Raw genomic sequence first — 17456 nt, 5'->3', positions numbered from 1 at the left:
TGTGGTCACCTGACCACCTCCTGTCTCAAGTGGAGGGAGCGAGATGGGTTTTACGCTGCTCTTAGCAATGTGCCAGCAGTATCGCTGCAGGGGACACCAGAAATGGGCTTCGAACTCAAGGGGCTCAGTGTGACGAGTGAACACTTTAACCACCCCACATTCCGTCTCCATTTGGGTGATACACTATGAAAGTGGTCACCTGACTCCAACTGAGACGCCCACTGTCAATGTTATAACTCGTCCAGGTCAGGTCGCCAGCTGAGAGATCCACTATCAAAATGGTTACCTGACCAAGTCCTGATTCCAGTTGAGAGGCCCACCTTCAAGATGGTAACCTGACAGGGTCCTTTCGCAAGTTGAGAGATCCACTTTCAAGATGGTAACCTGACCAAGTCTTGACTCAATTATAGAGATCCACTTTCAAGATGGTAACCTGACCAAGTCTTGACTCAAGTATAGAGATCCACTTTCAAGATGGTTACCTGACCAAGTCTTAACTCAAGTATAGAGATCCACTTTCAAGATGGTAACCTGACCAAGTCTTGACTCAAGTATAGAGATCCACTTTCAAGATGGTAACCTGACCAAGTTCTCTCTCCAGTTGAGAGATCCACTTTCAAGATAATAACCTGACCAAGTTCTCTCTCCAGTTGAGAGATCCACTTTCAAGATGGTAACCTGACCAAGTTCTCTCTCCAGTTTAGAGATCCACTTTCAAGATAGTAACCTGACCAAGTTCTCTCTCCAGTTGAGAGATCCACTTTCAAGATGGTAACCTGACCAAGTTCTCTCTCCAGTTTAGAGATCCACTTTCAAGATAGTAACCTGACCAAGTTCTCTCTCCAGTTGAGAGATCCACTTTCAACGTGGCCACCTGATCAAGTCGTGTCTCCAACTGAGAGAAACTACAGTTTCATGATGGTGACTTGGCCAAGTCAGTCTGGAGCTGAGAGATGCACTTGAAGAGGACTTCACCTGCCACACCCAGTCCACACTTGTAAGCCTTTATGACACCTGGACCTCTGGATCTTTTCCCCCTTATTGTTTACAGATGTTTTCCAAGTTAAGTTCAGCCATCAATCGTCTATAGGCTCAGCAAAGAATTGTAAACTTTGTGATGCAAGTATGAAATTTGGCACACCGTTTGTGTCTCCCATACAGCTGGATTCAAGATAGGACCCCAACCAGATTTGACCTTTGGCGACCTTGGTGGCCATTATTACCATTTCATAACGTATATATTTTGTGTGTCTCCTGAGCGCTGCTTTGTTGACGTGGTGACACTAGTTGACAAGTGGTTCAAGATAGAAGAGGATGCACTACAAATAACATTTGGCTTTTTATGCTTCAGACAGAATTTCTGCCAAATGCATATGTCTGGATGTGTTATTTTGGTGTGTAGGGATGTCCAGCGTCAAAACAGTTGAGAGAGTGAAATGGTTCTAGCATTGCTAAGATGTTTTCAGTCATATCACCATTTGCCAACTTAATATGGCAGAAAGGTCCACCAAAATGACCAAGGTTTTATATTGTTATAGATATCAATGCAAAACTAAGGACACATATTTTTTAATGTTAGTTTTATTCTATCAGGTATTCTCATAGTGAGTGATTGAGCTGGGATATCGGCACTTCCACATTTTGCAATATTCCAGCAAAACCATGGCGGGGGACGCCAGAAATGAGCTTCACATATTGTACTCATGTGGGAATAAAACCCAGGCCTTTGGTGTGACATGTGAGTGCTTTAACCACTGGGCTACCCCACCGCCATGGCTTCTCAAAGTTTCAAGAAGTTCTCTGTTACACTGGATTGAAAGTTCAGTTTATGTGGGTTACTAGGATTTCGGTCCTGCCCCACACTGAAACTCATGTTTCATAGAGCAGAGGGACTGGACCGACAGACCAAAGTGCATTATCAGACCTCAAAGATCACATACCTGTCTCTTCAAATGATCTGTTGAATGCATTGACCCTTAGATGAATGAATGAGTAAGTTTGATTTTATGCCGCTTTCAGCAATAGTCCAGCAAAATCATGGTGCGGGACACCAGAAATGGGCTTCACACATTGGACCCATGTTGGGAATTGAACCCAGTTCTTTGGCGCGACAAGAGAACGCTTTAACCACTAGGCTAACCAACCACTTTATGCCGCACTTATATGACTGTAAATAATCGAGTCCCTCCCAGACAATCCTGTGGTTGACATCATGAACATCGATCCACGCAATTGGGATCGATGACATGCATCAACCATCCTGTTAGTCGCCTTTTACGACAAGCATAGTCGCCTTTAACGGCAAGCATGGGTTGCTGAAGACCTATTCTACCCCGGATGTTCACGGGTGCCCCCAGCAGGGGAATTAGTGCAGGAGATCATCAGAATGTTTCTGTTGTCCACTGTCATGACATTGATGCAATATTGCATTAAGCGGCGTAAAATGCAACTCACTCACTCACTCAACATTCCCCTGCATCAGCAACATTAATTGCAAGGCAACAACAGCATGCATGGATAAACATCTTCATTATGTAGTGGGGGCACGGGTCGTTTTAGGCGCTGCCATTTACTGTGTCCCTTGGGCACGCCAGAAACCTATGATTGTGGGTTCGAATCCTGGTTCACCCCGATTATGTTTCTAGGTTTGTCATACCATACCCGTGCTCATGGGTTTCACCGCAGTGGTAAACGTCTGAGACCTGCATCACTTCGGGCTTTCCTCCCACATTAAGCTGACACGCCGTGATATAACTAAACAACTGTTAAAAGTGGCGTTAAACTCATCATATACTTCCATAGAAGAAAATAACCCATTCTTAAAAATAGACAGATTTCTTCACTCATCAAAGTGACATGGCCATACAGAAGCTAGAATCTTTATCAAGCAAGCGGACAAAACTAAAGAAGTTGAAATCAACACTGTCTTCATTGAAACCCACAGCTTGTAACGTGTCAAAATGCCACTTCCAAATAAGGGCTGATCTTAGAAAAATTCAAGTTTTCTTATTCCAAAGTAACAAAGCAAATATTCACTGACTTCATCTTCAAAACTAAGGTGTATATATCTCTTGGCGAGAATGCAACATTATATTCGAAGAATACATTTAACATGTTCTTTGACTGGCATAGTTAAAGTCAGGAAACAAGCAGTGGTATGGATGGAAGAGAGAAGCTGTCTTCCAAACAACATGTACAACTCCTTGTCATAATGTATAACATGAATGTAACTTTACAAATGAAAATTATAAATGCTAGCATTGACTTTAAAAATAGTTATTGTTAACTTTCATATATGTTCAGGCAGTATGAACAAAACATGTGTTAGTTTTCCTGATGTCAATAAACCATAACATTTTAAAAGAACCAACCAATATTCTGAACAGTAGATACCTACAGGGGAAAACATGACAAGTGCTCTTCAAATTCAGTATAGCTAAAATTACATACCTCCAAAAACATATTCACATTCTTAAATATGACTTGGGACTTTCCTCTGTGTTTATTGTGTGTGTGAAGTGGCCAGGTAAGCAAGCTACCTGTAAGGTATCAGTCCGAGGCCTTTGATGTGTACAGGTAAACGAAACACATATATCCACATCAAACAAATCCAAGCAGGTCCAGGTGAGAGTAAAACCTGTCAAGCTCGTCAAGACATCGAACAAAAACCTTCCGAACTTCATGAAACACATGCAAGTTGTTTACGTTTACATAACGAATCTGGTCAAACAAGTTCACAAACTAAAGTGCAACATCCCATTTTGACAACAAACGTAAATCCTACCACATTCTCACAGCTTTGACCGACCCACCTTGTTATATTGTTAGAATCCAATACACATGTAATAAAACCAGTAATCAGTGGCAGACAGGTAGGTTGAGATAAACTGGTCAACACTGTCACACAACCTGCTCCGGCCTCCACCTCATTAGAATGGCTAATGTTCCTTGTCGCTTGAACGCAGGCAGCCGGGCTTGCTATATATGATCCTAGCCTCAGGTGCTGTGCCCAGAGTCTTTCATGCTACATACATCCACACTACAGCATGGCTAAATGAACTTGGGGGAAAATTTGGTTCACAAAAATGTCAAGTGTGTCTCTTCTTCTTAAACAGTGTCGATGGCCCGTTGTTTGTATGATTAGCCCTGGTCAAACTGTGTTGGCAAGAATGTCAGTTTAACAATAAGGGAGGGGGGCAATGTTTGACGTTCGGGATCCAGCGATGGCCAAGTATTGATGACACACGAGAGGTTTGAGTGAGGTCATGAGCCTAGGTGTCAAAATGTTATTAAGGGCTCGAGGTGCTATTTCCCGTTGTAAAACATATATGTTTTGTATACTCCATACACGTCAAATCACTCAAGTTCAGGAAGATTATGTAACAGGGTGTATGTAAATAAGTTGATATATGAATTAGTTGGAGTGTACAGGGTTGACAGTCATCTCAGACTCTGTCAACACAAATTGTAAATGGCAAACACTCGATTTGAAAAGACTCAAGTAACTCTCACACAGACCCAAGGTTTTCTGAGCTTTCCTCTCACTTTGAGATCAGATGCCGTGATAGAACTGAAATGCTTATAAAGTAGTGTTAAAAGTAACTCACTCACTCACTCAAAGGTTTTCTCTCTCATTTTTTCTCTCCATCTCAATCTTTCTCTCCTTCTTACTCTTATCAAACAGATATACCTCAAGGAGTTTTGACTGTGGTGGGAACACTATGAGTTAGAGCTTCGTATCTTCCATCATGACATACTTTAACATCACTATTTTGTGCATTAAGACACATAATGTGGAGTTTGATTATCAATGGCATTTAGTGAAAAAAATAATGTGAATTTGGTGCAAATATTGATGTAACTTATAAACCATTAAGTAACATGAATAAATGAGTTATTAATAAGAACATCCAATTTGTCATCTTTTTTTAAATCTCTTACAATCCTTCTCTGACATCTTTCTGATACTCTCATATCTATGTCTCGGTTGGTCAAATGTTCTGACCTGACAGCCACTCTAAGAGTATTCTCAAAACCTCTTTCCTTTGATAACTCTCTATATATAGTTCTCATGTTCCTCCTACCCCCTCGTGTTTGAATTTTTCTTCAAGGTCAAATGGACAAGTCTCAAGGTCAAATGGACAAGCCTCAAGGTCAAATGCACAAGCTTCAAGAATTCCTCAAGAATTAATCTTTAACAAAACCAACTTCTTTTCACCAGTAACTTTTCTATACAACTGTTGCAAACTAATTATGTCAACAATCAAAAGATTTACTGGACCTGCACTCCAATTCAACATCTGTCTCCCCGCAGTGTGAGGTTATGTAACCTTACCGCCAGTGACACCACAGAGCCAGCCATCCATAATACACAGACTCAACCACTTGACCACAGGCCATTAGTACCAACTACAGTTACCTGACCACTGACAAGGCCGCACTTAGCTCCCACAGCTGACCACAGACCACAGGGCCATTAGTACCAACTACAGTTACCAGACCACTGACAAGGCCGCAAGTACCTCCCACAGCTGACCACAGACCACAGGGCCATTAGTACCAACTACAGTTACCTGACCACTGACTAGGCCGCAAGTACCTCCCACAGCTGACCACAGACCACAGGCCATTAGTACCAACTACAGTTACCTGACCACTGACTAGGCCGCACTTACCTCCCACAGCCAGCTGACCACAGACCACAGGCCATTAGTACCAACTACAGTTACCTGACCACTGACAAGGCCGCACGTACCTCCCACAGCTGACCACAGACCACAGGGCCATTAGTACCCATTACAGTTACCTGACCACTGACAAGGCCGCACGTACCTCCCACAGCTGACCACAGACCACAGGGCCATTAGTGTCTCCTACAGTTACCTGACCACTGACAAGGCCGCACGTACCTCCCACAGCTGACCACAGACCACAGGCCATTAGTACCAACTACAGTTACCTGAGCACTGACAAGGCCGCAAGTACCTCCCACAGCTGACCACAGACCACAGGCCATTAGTACCAACTACAGTTACCTGACCACTGACTAGGCCGCACTTACCTCCCACAGCCAGCTGACCACAGACCACAGGCCATTAGTACCAACTACAGTTACCTGACCACTGACAAGGCCGCACGTACCTCCCACAGCTGACCACAGACCACAGGGCCATTAGTACCCATTACAGTTACCTGACCACTGACAAGGCCGCACGTACCTCCCACAGCTGACCACAGACCACAGGGCCATTAGTGTCTCCTACAGTTACCTGACCACTGACAAGGCCGCACGTACCTCCCACAGCTGACCACAGACCACAGGCCATTAGTACCAACTACAGTTACCTGAGCACTGACAAGGCCGCAAGTACCTCCCACAGCTGACCACAGACCACAGGCCATTAGTACCAATTACAGTTACCTGAGCACTGACAAGGCCGCATGTACCTCCCACAGCTGACCACAGACCACAGGCCATTAGTACCAACTACAGTTACCTGACCACTGACAAGGCCACAAGTACCTCCCACAGCTGACCAAAGGGCCATTAGTGTCTCCTACAGCTGGCTGACCACAGACCACAGGGCCATAACTGTCTCTTACAGCTGACTGACCACAGACCACAGGGCCATTAGTGTCTCCTACAGTTTGTTGACCACAGAACACAGGGCCATTAGTGTCTCCTACAGCTGGCTGACCACAGACCACAGGGCCATTAGTGTCTCCTACAGCTGGCTGACCCCTGACCACAGGGCCATTAGTGTCTCCTACAGCCAGCTGACCAAAGACCACAGGGCCATTAGTGTCTCCTACAGCTGACTGACCACAGACTGCAGGGGCATTAGTGTATCCTACAGCTGAGTGACCACAGACCACAGGGCCATTTGTGTCTCCTACAGCTGACCACAGACAACAGGGACATTTGTGTCTCCTACAGCCAGCTGACCACAGGGGAATTAGTGTCTCCTACAGCTGACAGACCAGAGGGCCATGAGTGTCTCCTGCAGCTGGCTGACTAGACCACAGGGCCATTAGTGTCTCCTACAATTTGTTGACCACAGAACACAGGGCCATTAGTGTCTCCTACAGCTGACTGACCACGTGTTTACAGCTGATTGCTATTTCTGGCTTACTTTACGAGAAAATACACACAGTAATCTTAATCCCTGCATATAAAACAATGCCTAGCAGGACAGGAAATATAATTTAAATGGTAAATCATCATGTCAAGATGTTTTATTGCAAATTTCACATGTTTACTGACCAAGTTTGTCATCACCAGTTCATTCCCCTGCATTCGCTGAAGGGATACGACATATTATTTGTTTTATTGCATATAATACTTGAATAATCTTATGCATTATGTGATACAGGTTTTTTGCTTCCATAGAATTTGGCTAGGGAAGATTATTCAGATTCAAATTCAGAAATCTGGAATATTGTTAATCCGGACTATATTAATTAAGAAACTGCAAGTGTCCACATAATTAAGGTTTGACTGTACACGAGGTCAGCCTACAAATACTCAAGTAAGGATTGACAAAACAATGGTTAAAAGAATTAGCAACAAGCATTACCGCCAGAGTATGAAAACACCCAACCAGCTGACTCATATAGTCACCCCCAATTCTTGTCTCAGGCAGTTTTTAACAAGCATGAAATACTCCTTATCGCCTGCCAACATGACATGTCCGGCTGTGTGCAAGGCAAGAAATATTGGACAGTTTTCAAGCACTGCTCCAGAAACGAGCACTACTGCCATTTTCAGTCTAAGTCAGTCGTTGCTATGGAAACTCAAAAAATATTTTTTTCAAAAATCCACAACTATCTAAAGGCACCAATTCAGCTCTACGTGCCAATTTTGGTTAAGATATCTCTCATTTATATTGAGTTCTGCTTCGGAATAAAATCATGATGGATGTGCGGAAAGACAGAAGGATGGACGAACAGCACCCATTCCTATATCCTCCTTCCATGTGACTGATGGACGGAAAGACAGAAGGATGGACAAACAGCACCCATTCCTATATCCCCCTTCCATGTGACTGATGGACGGAAAGACAGAAGGACAGACGAACAGCACCCATTCCCATATCCCCCTTCCATGTGACTGATGGACGGAAAGACAGAAGGATGGACAAACAGCACCCATTCCTATATCCCCCTTCTATGTGACTGATGGACGGAAAGACAGAAGGATGGACAAACAGCACCCATTCCTATATCCCCCTTCCATGTGACTGATGGACGGAAAGACAGAAGGATGGACGAACAGCACCCATTCCTATATCCCCCTTCCATGTGACTGATGGACGGAAAGACAGAAGGATGGACAAACAGCACCCATTCCTATATCCCCCTTCCACTTCATGGCAGGGGATAACAAGCACATACAGAAGACAACCTTCAACCCCCACGGGCTCACGTCTGGGTAAATGGCACAGAAGGTCAGGTAACCTCCAGATCTGTGACACAATGAACGTCATCCATCAATATGTTAAGAGTTGTACATATGTTCCTGATTTCTAAGTGGCTATCAAAGCCATGACTTGAGGGATGTTTGCGTCCACCACGGCAGAAACACCACTCAAAGATCAATTGGAAAAAATAGGCCAGCCTTGGTAACACATTCCTTGCTATTATTCCCCACCACAGAAAGTAAGTCACAAATAGCAATAAAAAAATATGATTCAGCAGAATGGGAAAGTGATTTTATTATCAGGTTTCAAGCTCCAGTAGAAGCAGACAGACGTCTACAGGGTATATGTCTAATATACCATCAACATCAGAATAAATGCAGATGAAATGATTATGTTTTTGGCAAGGCCTCAGACTTGGCAAGATTTATTATCTTAGGTACTTTTTAACATTGAAGACATGAAGTGTCAATATCAAAAAAACATTTCCAATGGGTAGCTGACCACATCCTACATGGCCATTAGTGTCTTCTACAGCTAGCTGACCACAGATCACAGGGTCATTAGTGTCTCCTACAGCTGGCTGACCACAGACCACAGGGGCATTAGTGTCTCCTACAGCTGACTGACCACAGACCACAGGGCCATTAGTGTCTCCTACAGCTGACTGACCACAGACCACAGGGCCATTAGTGTCTCCTACAGCCAGCTGACCACAGATCACAGGGCCATTAGTGTCTCCTACAGCTGGCTGACTAGACCACAGGGCCATTAGTGTCTCCTACAGCCAGCTGACTAGACCACAGGGCCATCAGTGTCTCCTAGAGCTGGCTGACCACAGACCACAGGGCCATTAGTGTCTTCTACAGCCAGCTGACCAAAGACCACAGGGCCATTAGTGTCTCCTACAGTCAGCTGACCACAGACCACAGGGCCATAAGTGTTTCCTAGAGCCAGCTGACCACAGACCACAGGGCCATTTGTGTCTCATACACCCAGCTGACCAAAGACCACAGGGCCATTAGTGTCTCCTACAGTCAGCTGACCACAGACCACAGGGCCATTAGTGTCTCCTACAGTCAGCTGACCACAGACCACAGGGCCATAAGAGTCTCCTACACCCAGCTGACCATAGACCACAGGGCCATTAGCGTCTCCTATACCCAGCTGACCAAAGACCACAGGGCCATTAGTGTCTCCTACAGCCAGCTGACTATAGATGACAGGGCCATTAGTGTCTCCTTCAGCTGGCTGACAACAGACCACAAGGCCATAAGAGTCTCCTACACCCAGCTGACTATAGACCACAGGGCCATTAGCGTCTCCTATACCCAGCTGACCATAGACCACAGGGCCATTAGCGTCTCCTATACCCAGCTGACCAAAGACCACAGGGCCATTAGTGTCTCCTACAGCTGGCTGACAACAGACCACAAGGCCATAAGAGTCTCCTACAATTTGTTGATCACAGACCACAGGGCCATTAGTGTCTCCTAAAGGCAGCTGACTACAGACAACAGGGACATTTCTGTCTCCTACAGCCAGCTGACTAGACCACAGGTCCATTAGTGTCTCCTACAGCTGGCTGACTATGGACAACAGGGACATTTGTGTCTCCTACAGCTGGCTGACCACAGACCACAGGTCAATTAGTATCTCCTACAGCTGGCTGACCACAGACCACAGGTCCATTTGTGTCTCTTACAGCTGGCTGACCACAGACCACAGGGCCATTAGTGTCTCCTACAGTCAGCTGACCACAGACCACAGGGCCATAAGTGTTTCCTAGAGCCAGCTGACCACAGACCACAGGGCCATTTGTGTCTCATACACCCAGCTGACCAAAGACCACAGGGCCATTAGTGTCTCCTACAGTCAGCTGACCACAGACCACAGGGCCATTAGTGTCTCCTACAGTCAGCTGACCACAGACCACAGGGCCATAAGAGTCTCCTACACCCAGCTGACCATAGACCACAGGGCCATTAGCGTCTCCTATACCCAGCTGACCAAAGACCACAGGGCCATTAGTGTCTCCTACAGCCAGCTGACTATAGATGACAGGGCCATTAGTGTCTCCTTCAGCTGGCTGACAACAGACCACAAGGCCATAAGAGTCTCCTACAATTTGTTGATCACAGACCACAGGGCCATTAGTGTCTCCTAAAGGCAGCTGACTACAGACAACAGGGACATTTCTGTCTCCTACAGCCAGCTGACTAGACCACAGGTCCATTAGTGTCTCCTACAGCTGGCTGACTATGGACAACAGGGACATTTGTGTCTCCTACAGCTGGCTGACCACAGACCACAGGTCAATTAGTATCTCCTACAGCTGGCTGACCACAGACCACAGGTCCATTTGTGTCTCTTACAGCTGGCTGACCACAGACCACAGGGCCAATAGTGTCTTCTACAGCTGACTGACCACAGACAACAGGGCCATTAGTGTCTCTACAGCTGACTGACCACAGACCACAGGGCCAATAGTGTCTCTACAGCTGACTTCAGACAACATGGCCATTGGCGTCTCTTACAGCTGGCTGACTATGCTTGTAGCAAGAGGCGACTAACTGAATCAGGTGGTCAGGCTCACTGACTCGGTTGATGCCTGACATCGTATCCCGATGGCATAGATTGATGCTTAGATGTAAATCACTGGATTGTTTGGCCCAGATTTGATTATTTACAGACTTATTTGATTATTTGTCGCCTCTTACAAGCATGGGTTGCTGAAGATGAATTCTAACCTGGAACTTCACAGGGTTATGATAATCTTACCCGACACATATTAAATCAGACTTCATGGTCAACGATGGCTTTGTGGAGATCAGCCGACATGGGGTTTAACTTCGCATTCAAGATTATTGTACTTATAATAGCAATTCACATGCGTGTGTGAGTGTGTGTGTGGCTGCTTGTACTGGTCCGGACAAATATTTCATAGATCTAGCCCATTGAGATACCATGCCGCAGTTTGTCATGGATACCCAACTCAGACACAGTATGCAGACTCCCAGCCTACCAGCCTTGTTTTATTCTCTAAATATCGAGTTCCAGGCAGGACAACAACAAGTACCATCTTTTAACAACATCTTGTGGTATGATTCAGCCAGGAATCAAACCACAAGCCACTCTGACACACTATCCACTTGACCACAGAGGCTTTGTCTGGGTCAAGTAATTTTTCAAGACGAAAGTATGCATCATGTTCATTATCTATTGGATGTCAACACTCTTCCAGGCCCTACGGTACAATGACCAAGATCCCTGTATTGAAGCTGTGAAATTGCCTGGTCAACTGACCATGAAGGGCCACAGCTATCAAACCTTTCCTAAACACACTGGTCGTGACACACTCCAGTGTTTATGTGACAGACATACCTGGCGGTTAGCTTACAGTCATATCGCTCATTGACACCTTGGTAAGATTCAAGTCACATGATATAATGGGTAAGGGACCATTTCAAGTTCTTACGGGGAGGCCTGGGATTTTATTGAAAAACAAATATCCCTGAAAATGCTTGACAAAAATAATAACGCTTTATGCTGTGTCTAACAGAAAAAAACAACGTGGTAGGTGTTTTTAAAAAAATTATATTTTGGCTCATAGTTTTAATTTGAAAAAGACCAGGGCCCCGTTCCACAAAGCGATCGTAGCGCTAAGATGATCGTAACTCCCATACTTTAACATAGACTTACGACAGACTTAGCGCTAAGATCGCTTTGTGGAACGGGGCCCTGGGCCCACTTGCACAAAGCGATTTTAGCACTAAGATGATCGTAACTCCTATACTTTAACATAGGCTTACAATAGTCGGAGCGCTAAGATGGCAGTCAGAGCGCTAAGATGGCTTTGTGCAAGTGGGGCCTGGTTTTGCAGCAGTAGCTGAACAAAAAATATCCAGTCTCCATACAAAATCCCAGCCCCAAACCCTCAAATATCAAATGGAATGTCCCTGAGTATTTCTACTTCGCAAAACCAATACTTGTGACTGCAGTTATTTATCTTCCGATATTGTTTCGACTGAAAGAATGTACTGAGGTCTTGTATACAATACCCTGCAGTGCTGATATCATTGCAACAGAAAGAATATACTAAGGTCATGAATACAACACACAAAAGTCACAATATTTTTAGCCCAGATACGATACAGTGAAGTTACAATATGATTATGACTGAAATAATACACTGAAGTTACAAAATGATTACAAATGAAGACACAGAAGTTATGATAGATAACGTGAGTGAGTTGGGTTTAATGCCGCTTTTAACAGTATTCCAGTTATATCACGGCGTGTCAGCTTAATGCGGGAGGAAAGCCCGAAGAGATGCAGATCTCAAGACGTTTACGAACATGGGTATGGTGCTGACAAACTTAGAAACATGATCAGGGCGAACTGTATTTGAACGCACAATTATAGGTTTCTGGCGTGACCAAGGGACACAACTTTGCACAGCAAATCGCGGCGCCTTAGACGACTGGGCCACACATGCCCCCTGATAGATTACTACTGAAGATACTGAAGGTACAATATCATAATGATCACAATAGTGCACTTAAGTTACGATATGATTAGGACAGAATATACTGAATTTACAATGTGATTACACCAGAATACACTGAATTTATGGTATTATTGGGACAGAATATACTGAACTTACAATGTGATCACGACAGAATACACTGAATTTACGATGTGATGACTCAGATCATACTGAAGTTACGATGCGATTACAACCAAACTGATAAACTGATATGATTATGATTGAAATAACACACTGATATTACAATAAGATTATGTCTGAAATATTACACTGAAGTTACGATATGATTACGACTGAAGACATTGAGAACATGATATGATTAGGCACATGCATACTTCAGACATGATACAATTAGGTTTAAAATGATACACTGAACGAAGGTACAATATTTCATCTATAAATGAAAATTTCAGGATGGGTTCAACAGTGAAATTTTCTTGTTTGTTTTAATGGATTTCTATAATGGGTGTACGTAATGTACAGTGACAAGGCATATATTCAGTGTTCATGTCTTAATCATGTTAATGGGGCGGTAAGATTAATCGAAGGAAAGGAAAAGTATTTTGTGAGAGATGTCACTGATATATACATAGCCTACAGACATGTATGGACACATTCCATATAAGTATGGGCATGACCTAATGTACTATTTCCCTAAAAACATATTCATTTGATGGGAGACATTAACTGAACCTATTCCAGCTTATAGTTCACAGTTGACTGAAGTAATTTCAATAGTAATGCATCTAATAATAGAAAACCAGGAAGACTTTATTAATCTATTTTATTCACAAAATCACATATTGTTACAATTTTACAAAAGAAAAATGTTGTTTTTTGTCTTTTGTTTTTCCGAATACTTTGTAATTAAACTTTCAAAATATTCATACAAAAAAAAAACTATGATGAAGAAAAATATCTGTTTTAGTCACATATCTATCCCTTGAAATTTGTTTGATTGTCAAAGAGATCTTTACCATGTTTACTGTTGGCACTGTATAAAAATAACCTTGTAACTGTGATTTGAACTGATTTCTGAATTTTCCAGTTTTAAAGTTGCTGGACCCATTACCATGCAAATAAAAATGTAAGCCCTCCGTGGTCTAGTGGTAGAGCATCTGCCCAGAGAGCGGAAGGTCCGGGGTTCGATCCCATGCCGCATCATGCCAAAAGACCTAAAAATATGGTACTTGTTGTTACCCTGCCTGGTGCTTGGCATTAAGGGGCTAAAACAAGGACTGGTCGGCTCGGAGTCAGTATACTGTGTCTGAGTGGGGTATTCATGTTAAATTGCGGCATGGTATCTCAGTGTGCTAGCACTATAAATCGGCATCAGTCCAGACATGTACAAGCAGCCACACATACAGGCACTAAATTAGTGCAATAATCTTGGACGTGATGTTTAACCCCATTTCACCTCACCTCACCTCACCTCACCTCTATCACCTCACCTCTCCTAAAACAGTAAAACTCAACACAATATCTAATAAACATGATAAAAAAAACGCGAGAACTCTTTCAAAAAAATTTGTTTTTATATGAAATTTAGAGGATAGATATATGCAAAGCTGTGTTTGATGTAAGAGATGTTCCCCTGTAGATTTATTAACAGCACTAATTGATTTGGAACCGTATAGCCGACATGATTTCAAATGTTAAGTTTAGCACCAATACAACCACAGGCAATACACAACTCTTCAATAAAAATCACAGTATGTTCATCTCATAAATACCTGATAAAAATTGATTGGAAAGATTTTTAATGGAAGCTGTACATTTTTTTACTACACCAAGGCGAAATTTAATTTTGTTGATAGTCATAATGAGTGAAGTGGAATGGGTTGAATGTAATGTTTTGACTTGACACAAAACACTGGCTTTTCACCACTTACCATACCCTCTTGCCTGACTGAGTGAGTATAAATTTAGTGTTGTATCAGGAAAGTGTTTAGTCTTTGATAGGCATTTAGAAGTTTAAAGAACATGAGGACATAAATCATTTCTTGGCAACAACTGATGAATGGGTAAGAAGTAGCCCTGAAACATTGTTACAAAGAATAAAGAAGTTTGAGGATGTCAGAAATATGTTAGGCCTATTCAGCGAGTATTTGACCCGTGAAGATCCGGGGAAGAGTAGGTCTTCAGCAACCCATGCTTGCTGTAAAAGGCGACTATGCTTGTCGTAAGAGGCGACTAACGGGATCGGGTGGTCAGGCTCGCTGACTTCATTGATGCATGTATTCGATCCCAACTGTGTGGATCAATGCTCATGATGTCAATCACTGGATTGTCTGGTCCAGACTCGATTATTTACAGACCACCGACAAATAGCTGGAATACTGCTGAGTGCAAAGTAATGAAATGGTGTTGTGAACTGTACTGTAAGATTTGATGATTGTTATGATTACAGGACCTATATATTTTTTGTCACGAATTTGGTGCAATGAATATTATTGTGTGTTCTATACATTTGTACGTACTGGAGCCACTTTTCTCTATCATGTAAAAGCAGAGTGCTGAAAGCTCTCTCTCTCTCTCTCTCTCTCTCTCTCTCTCTCTCTCTCTCTCTCTCTCTTTCTCTCTCTCTCTCTCTCTCTCTCTCTCTCTCTTGTACAAATGACAATCAATCACAGACCATCTTAAGTAACAACAGGTCCTACACCACAAAGGTTTGGCTGTTCATAATGTTGACAGTGTGTCTGGACCCTATCTTAATATTCATGGGCTACTTAAAGACCAAGATGACGGAATCAGCACAGCCAAAGCCAACCTGTTGCTTCGGGCTGCTATATAAAGGCCTACTAAAGAGAGCGTTAAACCATCAAACAGAATATGTTTATGTGAATTCCACACTATGAGTTCACACGGAACCTAAGTCATGTTGTGAATGCTACACAAATATATATTATATATTGGAATGATATTATTTGTGCAGGTGGTCAAGCCAAAACTACATGGCCATGTACATTTAGCATGTTGAGTTGGTGCTTTACTACAGAGAGAGACCTAGGATATTTTGAGTGTGTGTGCAATGTGTGTGTGCGTGCGTGCGTGTGTGGTTGGGGTGGTGTTGGTGGGGGATGTTCTAGACTAACATTTAGTCCCATAATTAAAGATTAAACTAACTTAAATTAAATATATAGATCTACAAAATAAAAAATATAATCCAGGAGACGTCCAGAACAATGCTCAATTTCTAAGCTGAAGACGGGAGAGGTCGGGTAGCCTAGTGGTTAAAGAGTTTGCTCGTTACGTCGAAGACCCGGGTTCGATTCCCGACATGGGGACAATGTGTGAAGCCCATTTCTGGTGTTCCCTGGCGTGATATTGCTGGAGAATTGCTAAAAGCGGCGTAAAACCATACTCACTCACTCACTCTGAGCTGAGGCAATCTAGACTTGCCAAATCATTAAAGACGGAGTTGGATTCATGACCTAGCATGTAGTGAGTGAGTTAGGTTTGTTCTGTTTTGAACAGGTGATTAAAGATTTCTTTGTTCAAGGGGTGCGTGGGGACCTTCTAGTTACCATAGTTACAAAAGATTTTATACAATTGAAATCAGGTGACCATGTTGATGATAATAATAACCTTTTCTGTATCTGAATCTCCAGGGCTTCTGTCATGTAATCGGAGTTATGTTTGTCCATGTGTCCCTCGTGATATTGCTGGACTATTTCTAAAAGTGGTATACCCAAACTCAGTCATCCTCTCACCCACCAACCCATCCATCCATCCATCCATCCATCCATCCATCCATCCTCCCACTCACTCACCTACTCATGTAATTATCATTATCCATACGTTTGTCTGGTCTACATGTGTCAAAATAAATCAAACATTGGCTACATAATAATATGAATGAGTTTAACAACACTCTTAACAGTATTCCAGGTATAGGTGGGAGGAAAGCCCGAAGTGATACAGGTCTCCAACATTTATCCTTAGCTGACAAAACTAGAAACATAATCGGGGCGAACTTGGTTTGGACCCCACAATCATTGGTTCTGGTGTGCCCAAGACAACTGGGCCACCCGTGCCCCCAGCTAACATAATAAACATCACAAGGTATTATTGATAAAAACTATGACTTCTAATTGTTTGATTGACATTCTAGAAGTTGATTCTAGACGTAATACTTCACAGATAACTATAAACCAATAAACCAGATGCTGTCATCAATAACGTTGTATCCATGAATTAATTATTTCTGACCCATGAAGTTCCAAGGAAGAATAGGTCTTCAGCAACCCATGCTTGCCGTAAAAGGCAACTATGCTTGTCGTAAGAGGCGACTAACGGGATCGGGTTGTCAGGCTGGCTGACTAAAGGTTGATGCATGTCATCGTATCCCAATTGCGTGGATCAATGCTCATGATATTAATCACTGGATTGTCTGATCCAGACTTGATTATTTACAGCCCGCCGCTGGAATATTGCTGAGTGCGGCATTAGACTAAAATCTAGTCTCTGAAATGAACATATCGTACATA

At 43.1% G+C, this 17456-nt stretch overlaps 1 protein-coding gene across 2 annotated transcripts in view; it reads right to left on the bottom strand.

The window, feature by feature from the left end:
• Nucleotides 1-17456, bottom strand: part of LOC139471871 (pleckstrin homology domain-containing family G member 5-like) — a 210484-nt gene that overhangs the window by 178696 nt on the left and 14332 nt on the right. The window contains exon 1 of one of the 2 annotated variants that reach the window (XM_071254382.1): nt 3451-3472. The exons of the other annotated variant lie outside the window; for it this stretch is intronic. The gene's annotated coding sequence lies outside the window, so the exon portion shown is untranslated. Of the gene's footprint in view, nt 1-3450; nt 3473-17456 lie in introns of those variants that run through there. 2 annotated transcript variants of the gene reach the window in all.

This window comes from Haliotis cracherodii, unplaced genomic scaffold, assembly GCF_022045235.1.
Source record: "Haliotis cracherodii isolate W230 unplaced genomic scaffold, xgHalCrac1.p SCAF_23, whole genome shotgun sequence".
Classification (NCBI taxonomy): domain Eukaryota; kingdom Metazoa; phylum Mollusca; class Gastropoda; order Lepetellida; family Haliotidae; genus Haliotis; species Haliotis cracherodii.
This window is presented reverse-complemented; position numbering and strand designations above follow the sequence as displayed.